This window comes from Diadema antillarum, unplaced genomic scaffold, assembly GCF_040938485.1.
Source record: "Diadema antillarum isolate AM-2024a unplaced genomic scaffold, OU_Dant_1.0 seq00001037_RagTag, whole genome shotgun sequence".
Lineage (NCBI taxonomy): Eukaryota > Metazoa > Echinodermata > Echinoidea > Diadematoida > Diadematidae > Diadema > Diadema antillarum.
In genome coordinates this window covers 392,501-405,007 of record NW_027271869.1, presented here as the reverse complement: position 1 = coordinate 405,007, position 12,507 = coordinate 392,501, and the positions used below count along the sequence as shown (strand labels likewise).

The 12,507-nt window shown below is 38.8% G+C and overlaps 1 pseudogene; it reads left to right on the top strand.

The window, feature by feature from the left end:
- Positions 1 to 108: 108 nt before the first annotated feature.
- LOC139742929 (cleavage stimulation factor subunit 3-like) lies at positions 109 to 12,447 on the top strand (annotated as a pseudogene).
- Positions 12,448 to 12,507: the final 60 nt, after the last annotated feature.

The following is a 12,507-nucleotide window of genomic DNA, read 5'->3' as shown; positions in this document are numbered from 1 at the left end:
ATTTGGTTATACATTGATAGTGGTTACTAAACACAAACTGATGAGTCTTGAAGGTGTAAACATATAATCAAAAGTGATATGGACCTGTACTTGTGTGTTCCAGTGAAGCCGTGGGTTCTACGCAGAGAATCAGAGGATCACAGCGGTGAGAAGAGTGTTTCAGAGAGGCATCGTCAATCCCCATGTCAAACATCGAAGCTCTCTGGAAGGACTACAACAACTATGAGAATGTAAGTGAGATGTATCACATACACTATTCAGCTGACTGTATGCTGTATAACCTCACAGGATCACAGCTTTCCCAGTGTTTGACCCGTTGAGGACCATCCCGAGTATACTTGGGCAGGTGTCTATGGGAAATGTGCGTTGTAGCAAAATCAGTCCATCCTCAACAGGTTAATTGCATTTATGTGCTACATTCATCCCCCTGGCAAACTTGTATTATATTGGACACATTCAAATTCAACCCTCATTATTACTTTTTTTAACCAGTGCATACAGAATTGCTGTTACATGTTTGGATTATGTACATATATGTATCATAGGTAATTTGTCTAGTTTACTAGTGAGACTGCCTAGCTGTCAACACCCTCCCCCCCCCCCCCAAAAAAAAAAAAAAAAAAAAGAAGAAGAGAAAATAAGAGAGAACAAAATAAGGTCGAATTGATTAGTGCAGATTAGATGAAACAACAAATGCAAAAATGAATTTTTTTTTTTTTTTTCACTCTTTGCAAATAACCACAGTTAAGCATACATTTGTATTGCTAATGTTACAGTGTGGAAAAAAAAACCCAACAGTGTAGTCCAGTGGAACTGTTTCAAACATCAGTACAGTGGAGAAATACTTTCACCCATAATTACCAATATGCTATTTTGTATTTTTCTTTTGATCTTATCATCATCTTGTCATCCTCCTCTTTATCTCCTCACTCAGGGCATCAATCCAATGATTGCCAAGAAGATGGTGGAAGACAGGAGCAGAGATTACATGAATGCCAGGAGAGTGGCCAAGGTAAGATAATGGTGAAAAGAGCATCTCATGTAGGTCATAATTGATTCCAAGAGTCAAAATACCAGAACAGGTCACTTTGAGGGGGAAAAAAAATGAATCCAGACGGGAAAATAGACATATGTGATATGCCTCAGAGTTAATGCAAAATTGCAACTGATTGACAAATTGCCCTACATTGACCTAAATAAAAAAACAACAACAACAACACTGCTCAATTCAGTGCTTATTTACGTCAATGTAGGGCAATTTGTCAATCAGTTGCAATGAAAATGTCTTGACGGAAGAATTTTATGAATTTGAATCATTACGCAGTTCCCGCTGCATGCTATAAGGATTAGAACCAACACTTGCTGTCAGGCGAAAGCTCGGTGGTCTAGTGGAGATGACGACTGTCCGGTGATCAGGAGGTCGTAGGTTTGCATCCTGCTCGAGTATGTACGCCCATGATTGTTTATCGTGGCTACTTCTAAAACACTGATCAATTCAGTGCTTATTTACATCGATGTAGGGCAATTTGTCAATCAGTTGCAATGAAAACATCTCAATGGAAGAATTTCATGAATGTGAGTAATGCAAAATATTGGCATGAAAGAAATCAGGGTACCTGGTAGGCCTATGTGTGTCTGTTGCACTGTGCTCACATAAATTGACCTTAATCCCAAGTACACACTGTGACGATGAGTCTTCTTGTGACCATTGTGTGTACTCTGGTCCAACCTCCACACCATTCAGGAGTACGAAGCCATCACCAAAGGTCTCAACCGCAACACCCCGTCCGTCCCGCCAACTGGCACCGCCGAGGAGGCGCGGCAGATTGAGCTGTGGAAGAAGTACGTCAACTGGGAGAAACAGAACCCGCTGAGGACAGAGGACCAGATGCTCATCACCAAGAGAGGTAACATTTTTTAGATCTAAATGATGACATTTTTTATGATGTTGACTTGAAGGGTGGATTAGTCAGTGACAATACTCAATGCCTGGAAGTGAGGCTATAGGGACCCCTCTCCCTTCCTCCACAAAACACACATGCACAGCTACTCTATCCTTATCAATAATTTTCCAACTCTTGTGTGAATAGATTTAGAAGCATATAAAACAGAACCTTTATGTGTTCAACAAAGCATACTTGTAACATTACCAATACAGTATATGTAACATAATGTTACCCTCTCCCCATTTGAGGACATAAGTCAATCTTTCAAATAGTGGATTCCTGTCAATTCTATTGCTATGTTTCTGTGTGTATGTAAAAAAAAGTGTAGCTTCTTCTTACATGATATATTACCCATCTTCAACTCTCTTTCTGTCACCCTCCAGTGATGTTTGCCTATGAGCAGTGTTTGCTCTGCTTGGGACATCACCCTGATGTATGGTACGAGTTTGCCCTCTACCTGGAGAACGCCAGCAGGATATTCACAGAGAAGGGGGTAAGTAACTCAAGGAATGGGGAAAAATATTGGTGTATAGTCTTACATATAGCCTTTAGCCTCTACGGTTTTCTCAAGACTGAACTCTATATTCTTTTGGTTACAGGGTACACTGTAAGCACACACGTTGAGTACACCACTGTGGCTGTCCAAAGAATGCTCTAATGGGCTTTGTATTCCTTGATGTAAAGGCTGGGTGTGTTCATGGATTGTATGCATTAGGCGAAGAATTTGACAGATGTTTGTCTTATCACAAATGTTTGCTGTATTTGCCAATCAATGTCCAGTGTGTGATGAGGCAGCTTCCGTTTAGCCCTTTGTGTCAGGGACTTAAATGGACAATGTCTACTACTATGTGGTTTTCTGTGCCAATCACCTAGCAGTATTCAGAGCCCAAATAGGGTTAAGAACCATGTGCTCTTTAGTATTGTGGCCCTGTGAACTGAATGTTTTTCCTTTTTTAAACATATAGAAGACTGCTTGATGGTCATTTCATCCTGTGTACAATGCATGCTATGTTTTCATCACAAGCATCATAGTGATATGTGTATGATTTGAATACTCACAAAATGACATGTCCATGACATCACACTTTGCCTTCATGCTGTGATTGACTGATTGATTGATTGATTGATTGATTGATTGATTGATTGATTGATTGATTGATTGATTGACAGGACATGAACAGTGGCAAGGTGTACAGTGACGAGGCAGCAGCTGTGTATGAGAGAGGCATCTCAACCCTCATGAAGAAAAACTTTCTCATCTACTTCGCTTATGCTGACTTTGAGGAGGTAGGTTTCACTGAGAATTCAACTTTCAAAATATTTAAATTTTGTCCGTACCTTTCTTTGAAAATGTTTTTTGCAGACAACCAGAGAGCTTGCCTAAAATACTGTAAAAGTGGATATTTTAGCACGACAAATTTTTCGCGCACGGCCAGGTAAGAAGAGTTTCGCAGGTTTTTAATTCTGCGGAATCAAGACATCAACTACTGAAACATATGGCAAGCAAAAATATTTGTGTGCTTTTATTTTTGCGCTAGTTTCTAGTAGCACAAAATGCGTGAAAATTACACCACCATGAAATTTCCACTTTTACAGTAGCCATGAGTAATGACAGTATGCTAGAATCCAAGTCCTAGAACTGTAATTTATTCTAGAAGAAAGATGACTTTAGTTTCACACATAGTTTGTTCATCTGTAGTAAAATTGTATCCGTGTACTTGATCGTGTTATTAAGCTGGCCAAATACATTGCAGTGTGTAATGATTTTTGTGAATGAAAATGTATTTTGCTCTGTAAAAATAAACACGTACGTCATAATTTCTTGCGATTGTGTAACAGGACCGGTGCTTGAGATTATTTTCTTGTCCAGACTGTATTTGAATGGTTTGTGTTGAGGTGGATTTTAGATATTATTCTCTTAAACATAACATTATATATGTATTGGACTATCTGTGTCTTGTTTGAGTGTTGGCAATTGTAGTGGTTTTCAAGCAAGGTAAATACAGTGGAGCTCTCCCAAATTGACCATGCACAAGTCAAAAAATTTGCCAATTTAAAGAAAAATTTTACCATGTAGGAATGTACATGTAGACATGTGTTAAGTGTGTCGTGTAAGTTGAAATTCACACAAGTCAAAGGATTTTCTCTGGTCCGTATGGACTCAACGTAGCAAGGTCGACTGTATGTGATCCTGCACCGGCTGATATGATATGACTGTGCCTGTGTGATGAATTTGCGTAGGTAAATGACATGCTGGTCTCTCTCATCTGTGTCTGACTTGACATGCCTACTTGAAACTTTTAGGAGAGTGTCAATAATCACTGTGGATGTGTTTAACCCTAACCAGGCCGGGCTTTTTTTGGTGTTCTGTGGCCGGGGAGGGGTTGATTCAACCCCCCCCCCCTCCCCCTGAGATCTTGGCCGTCGATCGCGCAATTGCCATGAAATTTAGCACGTGCATTACCTGTGGCGTATTCTACCAAGCTATACAAAAAGAAATGGAAATTTTTGTCAGAATAATTAATTATGCTAATATATGCATAAAATCATGCATTTTGCTCTAAATCAGAAATTAAAGCTCCTAGAATCCTAATTTTTGGTGAAAACATTCTTTGTAGCATTCCTAACAATGTACTTGAAAAAAAAATTTGGTATCAAAATCAATTTCTTATGTATTTTATTGTTTTATGAATTTCTTATGTATTTCTGTGTTTTTTCGACCTTTTGTTTCATCGTTTTTTTCCACAAAATTTATGACAGAACCTATTTCAAGCATAATTATGCTAAGATTAATAAGTTTCAGTCTATAAAAGTGTAAATAATAATATCTTTATGAATAAGAAGAGAAAACTCCACTTGCATAGACTTTATACATAAAATCACGTTTTTGAGCCATTTTCGGTCTGACAGGCATGTGTAAAATGTCATGCAGCGTCATAATGGTATGCACGATTTTTGCGAAAATGGTGTCAAAAGATGCGCGAGACTTGAACGTAAAAAGTCAGCGAACGGCGCGGTCAAAGAATTTCGCGCGGCATAGTATTCGCGAAAAATGTCGAGGGGGGGTTGATTCAGCCCCCCCCCCCCTGGCCTTTTTAGGGTTAGAGAGCTCAGTGCCATACATCACTTCACAGTATGGATGTTTGTACTGATTTGCTGACTTCTGCTGAGCTAGCTACTTGAATTTATTTACTTCCTCTGTTTCTGGGTACTGCAGGGAAGGATGAAATATGAGAAAGTCCACAACATCTACACCAGGCTCCTTGGACATGAGGACATCAACCCTACACTGGTAAGGGAGATTTTTCTCCTCCCTCTCCCTCCTCATTGTTTACACAGTGTTTACACAGTGTTTACACAAGTTTACACCATGTCTGTGAGACCCATACCAATAGCACTTTACACACAGTATTGATAAAATAACACTGATTGACCACATATGTATGATGACATCAATAACGTTTTAGTACCCGATACCATGAGGGTCATCACAGTGTAGTACATTTTTCTTAATTAATTAACAGTTTGTTTTTAACATCATCAACACTATAGCAATATTATGTTTGGTCACGTGATGTTACGTAGTCCAATCACCTAACAGGATTTCGTTAATGAGGAATATAATGTTGGTTATACTTTATCCATGCAGTTCTGTAGTGTTAAATATAAGATTATTACAGATCAATTTAATGAACATATTAAATCAGTGGTAAATGGATTAAAGAATACTTCATGAAAATCTCACCCCCCATGCTCTGTGAAGGTGTATGTCCAGTACATGAAGTTTGCCCGAAGAGCAGAAGGCATCAAGGCAGCGAGGGCAGTGTTCAAAAAGGCCAGAGAAGATTCAAGATCCAAGTACCACGTCTTTGTGGCAGCAGCTCTCATGGAGTACTACTGTAGCAAGGTGAGTCTCGCAAATCATTTCACACTCTTACATGTCTACGATTTGTCTTTGTGCTTTATTAGATAATAATGTACTTCAGATAATTCTATGACATGAGACTAGGTAAAGTTACCAAAGACTTTTTTTTTCTCTCTATCTTTCTGTATTTATTGAAACATACATGTATATACAATGTAAACGTACCATAAATTACAGTACAAAATCATGGGGCATACATGTACATGTACAACCATATATTTTGTGATTTCGAACATGTAGGCCTATACACCTTCCAAGACTTGGTGATAGTACTTCATCAATAAGAATTATCTTATTTGTTAACTTCTCTCTAAAAAAAAAGTGATCCTGGAGGTAGATGCAGAAATCACTGAGGATTAAAGCTGAACTCGATTAAGTCATGTGGTTTAACTTTCATGCATTTTAACTTGACGTACTGTATTTGATGATTGATTTTTTTTAATGATGTCAAGAGTGTGAACATACCTCTAGTTACTGCAAACCGTGTTTAATTGGCATGTTCCTTTTCATGATAGGGGTCGACACTATGTGTTACTTCTGATTATATATCAGTCAGTCTCCTATTTTTATTTTTTATGTGTAGCACTCTCTATGTAGTCAGTAAGAGGTTGGAACTTTGGGCATTTATTGATTTTTTGTGGTTATCAAATAGGACTCTCAAGTAGCCTTCAAGATCTTTGAGCTTGGGCTGAAGAAGTACGGAGATGTTCCCGAGTACATCCTGGCTTACGTAGACTATCTCTCACATCTCAATGGTGAGTTGTTATACAGCCTTCATGGTTTCTTTGATTTCAGAGTTCTTCCATGATAATTCACCGTTATATATTTTTCCTGTTCTTCCTCTTCTCAGTAGAACAAAGATGTATGAAAGGTCTCCCTTCTCATGCTTGTTACCATTTCTCCTTCTGTTGTAAACATTAAAGTATGCAGTACAGCAACAGCTGTAAATTATGTTTTGTGTTTGTAACATTTTTAGTAAGCAGTTTACATTTTTCATATGTTTTAATCAGTAAACGTTATTGAAATGCATGTTGGTGACATAGATTCACAAAATTCATTAGTTGAAACATGAAAACACAGGAGACCTTTTCATTGGAATTTAAAATACTCATATCTCTCTGACTACTGATTTTCTTCTTTCAAGTTAGACAAGTTTTACTTTCTTGGCCTTGCTTTTACCTGTTTAACATTTAATTAACTGTGAGGGGATTTCAGTTGTGCATTGTCTGATTGAAGCTGATTGTGAGTTTATTTGGACATCAAATGAAAAACACAATGAGTGAAATGCATCATGAATATTTCCTTCTCTCTCTTTCTGTGTCCCTCTCTATTGTGTTGTTAATGTTTAAAGAAATATGTTTCCTATTCAGTATAAAAGTTGCAGTGATTTATTAGAATTTTCAGCTTTTTCAAAATGAATCCATCCTGACACATTTTATGATTTCTCGCTCCCCATGTGCTTGACAACACAATTGCTCGTTGCGTTTTAATGTTCCGTCTCGTTTTGGATATATTTTTTTTCTCTTTTTTTCAGAGGACAACAACACAAGAGTGTTGTTTGAGAGAGTACTGACATCAGGCAGTCTACCACCGGAACAGTCAGGGTGAGTTACTGTAAAACGAGGAATTTGCGCGTGCATTTTAATTTCGCGAATTTCGCGAGCGCCAAAATTCGCGAAATTAAAATGCACGCGAAAGTTTTTGTCTACAATACATGCATTGAACGCCAGTGGCAATTCGCGAAAATTTCATGCCACGAAAAAGGCTGTCGGCTCCAATTCGCGAAAATTTCATGCCGCGAATATATCATGTTTTACAGTACCAAGCAGACATAGATCCTCTATAGAGGTATGCACTGCATTCTTTACAGTATTAGTCTCTGCAGTTTGATGGATTACCTTGTGGCCAGAAAAAACAAACAACCAAACAAACAAACAAACAAAATCTCACTGAGATAAGCCTAATAAGCCTAATGTTGTAGTCAACTCGGAAGTAAGAATTGTACAATTAAATGAAGACTCAAAAAGTAAGAAACTGAGAAGATAAAAAGTTAGCTGGTTCAAATGTAACTCATCATGTCCCTTGTTGAGATGGGTGTGAGTTCATTGGATGTCATCTGTTGGAGATCAGGTTAATGATGCAAAAGTAATTCTGTGAATTTCTCTCTAGTGACTGATATTATGCAAGTCTCATCCAAGATGATATATCTCACTGTCTAGAAATACAGTTTAGCTTTTGTGGGAAAAATCAAACAGATAACGGGCAACCCATACTATCAATACAAGAGAAAATTGGTGATATACCTTGATAGTAAGCACTCACCTTCAGATAGGGGAAGGGAGTCAGACCTTATGATTGTTTGGTGATAGATATTGTGTTGACTTCTTTCTGTCCAAATCTGTACATGAAGTGCATTATGTCTAGCACTTGTTTCAGTCGTAGATGCATGTATGCAGTGTATAATTGACCTTGTGCATTGTTACAAAGTCTGCGGCCTATTTTAAATCTTGGAGCTGTCATTTTGAGACTATGTTGTCACTTTTTGCATCTTTCAGAGAAATTTGGCTGAGGTTTGAGGATTTTGAATCGACATGCGGAGATCTTGCCAGCATTGTGAAAGTAGAAAAGAGGAGACAGACAATATTCAAGACAGTGAGTCAGATTGCCTACAATATTTGATAAGGCTGGTAGGGGAAAAGAAATGTTGCCTACATTTCAGAACTGCCAATTCATGTGGGTGTTTTTTGTATGATTAATATTTAGTACATTTTGTTGAAATAAAGAAAAAAGTGTTTTTCAAAGTTTAGATTTTTTTTTTCTGTACTCTTGATTTGTAGTATGCACACTTTTTTTCAGTTGCTGAACCAAAATATAACTTCTTGCCTGAAATAAAAATATCAGTGCTGCCAAGTCATGTCCAGGCTATAGAATACAAAAGCCTTTTTGGAATCTGTGAAATCTCCCTAATTTTAATGTAAGAATGTTAGCAGCCCTGTGTATACAAGATGTCTGCAGTGGAGTCCTGTTTTGGTGTTGTTTTCTCACATCATTAGAAGTTACTAGTCTGTCACATTATCATGTAATATGGCAAAGATAAGTGTTACTACTTGAAAAGTTTGTTTAGACAAACCATTTTAGTGGCATGACAGCACTAGCCAGTCACGTATGTGAAGGACAGGGTGTGGTTGATTTCAGGACCATGTTGAAAAGTCATGTGTGTCACTGTAAGACTCCTTATGCATCCCTTCACCCACATACTCCTAGTACAAAGTAAGTGTTCCTGATGTACCCTCCATACCACCACCACGAATTGATGGTGATTTGGCTCAGTTGATAGCATATCTGCCTCTCAGTCCAAATAACCTTGGTTTGATTCTAGAGTATAGCTGAGCAGTGCTGTGTGTATCATACTGTCCCCTCTAGTAAGAGGCAAAACATTCTGTGATCCCACCTTATTCATTCATCGTGAAGAGTAGGGTGCTAATGCTGTAAAGTGATCCAACTACCTGCCCACACAATGGACAAATGATGCTGACCCCTTGTGGTTCGTCACAGGTGACTAGCAATAGCCAGAAAACGGTATGAACCAGGAACATTGTGCCATACTAAGAAGAAGACCACCACCTGTACCACCAACCCCCCCCCCCCCCCCCCGACCAAAAAAAAAAAAGCATGCACAACAACAGCAACTGCAGTTACAGACTATACTGCTAACAAGGAATTATGTGCAATGCTGACATTTCTTTGTAGAAATGTTGGTTAAGGTTTATGTTATGGATTTTGTTGTGGAACTTCTACTTGACACAGTGCATCAGAGGTTGCCTATTGAAATCTAGTGTAGAACCCTGGTAATGATTGCATTAGACAGCTGAGACTATGTTGATAGAGTTTCTGACATGGCTGTTTTTATCTTCCCTGTGTGTGACTATTTGACTTGGCAGGACTACAAGGACAAAGAGACCAGTCTCTTGGTGGACAGATATCGCTACCTCGACCTCTTTCCATGCACAGGACCTGAACTCAAAGCACTGGGATACAAGGTGGGTGTCCATGGCTTCTTGTGTGTGTGTTTGTTTGTTTCGTGATTATCTCTGAAAGTGTCCTCTAAGCATGAATGATATGTTTTTTCTTTCCATGTTAAATTTTCATTACAGATATTAAAAGACAGAATTTGAAAGATTTCAGTACATTTTGTTAAGCAAAAAGCAAAGACAAAATTCAAGCACAAAATCATTGTTGGTGTAGCAATTTGTGAATGTTACAAAAGCAGTAGAGATTATGAAATAAGTATTGATGACCATTTAAAGATTTCTGAAGGGAATGGAGCTTGTAGTAATGAAGGTAGGCATGTTTGAAAGCAGTCATCTCCTTGTTTTGAATGTCTGTGTTTGATATCCATTCAACATGCAAGTTTTTTTTTGCTCATTTCTGGATAATAAAGTTTGAATTATGCATGGTCACAATATAGTCTTAAAATCATTTGCTAATTAGATGAAAGGGATGAAATTGTCTATGTTATTTGGTCATAAAGCTGTAAAGCCAAAAATAATCGATCTGATATGCCCCTGTGAGCAAGCGCTTTGCATATTAGTAGAGCTGTGTTCACTCCTCATCTACCCATTGTGATCCTTGTATCTGTGATGTGTGTCTTGGTAGGACTTGAGGCAGTACCAGACGGTCCTACCCGTGGCTCTGAACCCAGCCAACCCCGACATGAGCCAGGGAGCCGAGGAGAGGAAGGAAGCATCAGGGGAGACCAGCAAAGAGGAGATCTGTAGACCCGCCCTGGACCAGATGCTACCATTCAGACCAAGGGTGTCGCCTAGTGAGTTAGTTTGGCATGCTACCTAGCCGAACCAGCTGCATGTCCCTGGTGTAACTTACTCTGAAAATACTGATGTTTATTTTGTGAGACTGCTACTCTCTGATTAATCTTCTTTTTTAGGTGTCAAAGGTCATACCATGAAATATCTGACAGACACACATATTTGCTTATTATAATAAAACACATTTGCTCATTACTTTCACAAGGATGCTTTTCACAGGAAGCTTTTCATAAAGTTGATAGAATTCCACTTGATATACAGGCCTATTCTTACAGGTCATATATTTTTGTGTGTATGATAAGATGGCATGAACTTCAAGTATGCATTGCTGTCTTCAACGTTATCTAGAAATGGAATGAATAGACAGAGATGTAGATAATAGTTTGTAGTTTTCTAATGTGCCAACAAAACCAGGGAGCTGACATCTAATAGTCTTCTTATGAAGATTTTAAAGAGAATTAGATAATCCATTTCATTAGAGCAGAGTTTATTTGCATCATTTTTATGTTTTCTGTGCCAGTCAACCATCTGACAAAACAAGAGAGGGTATCTCATATTTGTTTCTTTCCTAATCCACCCCAGTGCCCGGAGCCCACCCTGTACCTGGTGGAGACTTCCCCCTCCCCCTGGCTGCCTCTATGGTCCTCACTAGGCTACCCCCACCTGACAGCTTCCAGGGACCCTTTGTCAGGGTTGATGACCTCATGAGACTGATTGCTGAGTGTAAAATTCCAGATCGTAAGTTGAACACAATTCCCCCCCCCCCTTTTTTTTAACATTTTACTTATGAATATGATTATTATCATGGATGGCAAAGGCAGCAGTTCAATGATATTCTAAAATACTTCATGTTACTGTCAAGTTCTTTACTATGTAGATAATATTTTGAATTGTGGAGAGATATGGAAATATTACGTTTTGCTGGCTATTGATTTGATGTCAGTGTCTTTTAATACATTATTTCATATTTGGAATCATGTGTAGCCACGTTTGTCAGCTTTGCAGCTCTACATAAATATCTCATTTAGCACTCCTGAGGACGGACAATCAACTGTCGGAAACGTCGAGTCCTTCTCCTAAGCTCTTCTATCCCTCTCTGGTTCACAGTCCTTTTCAGGACTACACAAACTCCAGAAAGAATACTCTCACTCAATTTTCTTGCTTCTTATCCTACCTTCTCATTCCTCCTTTCATTCTAACAGTCTTTTTAAGGACTCACACATGGTGAACCAAAAAACTGAGCATATGCTATGTACACCACCATGCAAATGCCGTTCTTCAAGAATCATAAATATCTCTGTTAATAACAGTGTTGTTAGTGTTTTAAAGGGAAGTGATTGAGAGAGATTTTTGAATTAGAAGTAATAGACATGTTTGCAATGCACTGCCTTTGATTACAGCGTCACAGGAGCCAGCTAAGGTGCCCAACGGACTAGAACAGGATGAGTCTCAGGGAGAAGGGGATGGCTCTGGGAAGCGCAAGCGTGCCGCCACGGCCAAGGCGGGTGATAACGAAGACTCCGACGATGAGGATTCTTCCCAGCATGCACCCCGGCACGACATCTATCGCAGCCGACAGCAGAAGCGAGTGAGATAGGCGGGACTTATGCTCATGCTGGAGAACAATCGTTGGACATGGCTAACTGAATTCCAGTTGAAAAATGCTAGTCATCATCTGCAATGCCTTGGATGTGTTGCTTCTAATGACAGCACCCAGCATACGACAAACAGGATTCATCACTATATTTGATTTTCCTTGTGAGGAGTGGCTGTCCCAACACATACCAAGGAAAATTGGCCAAACTTCAAA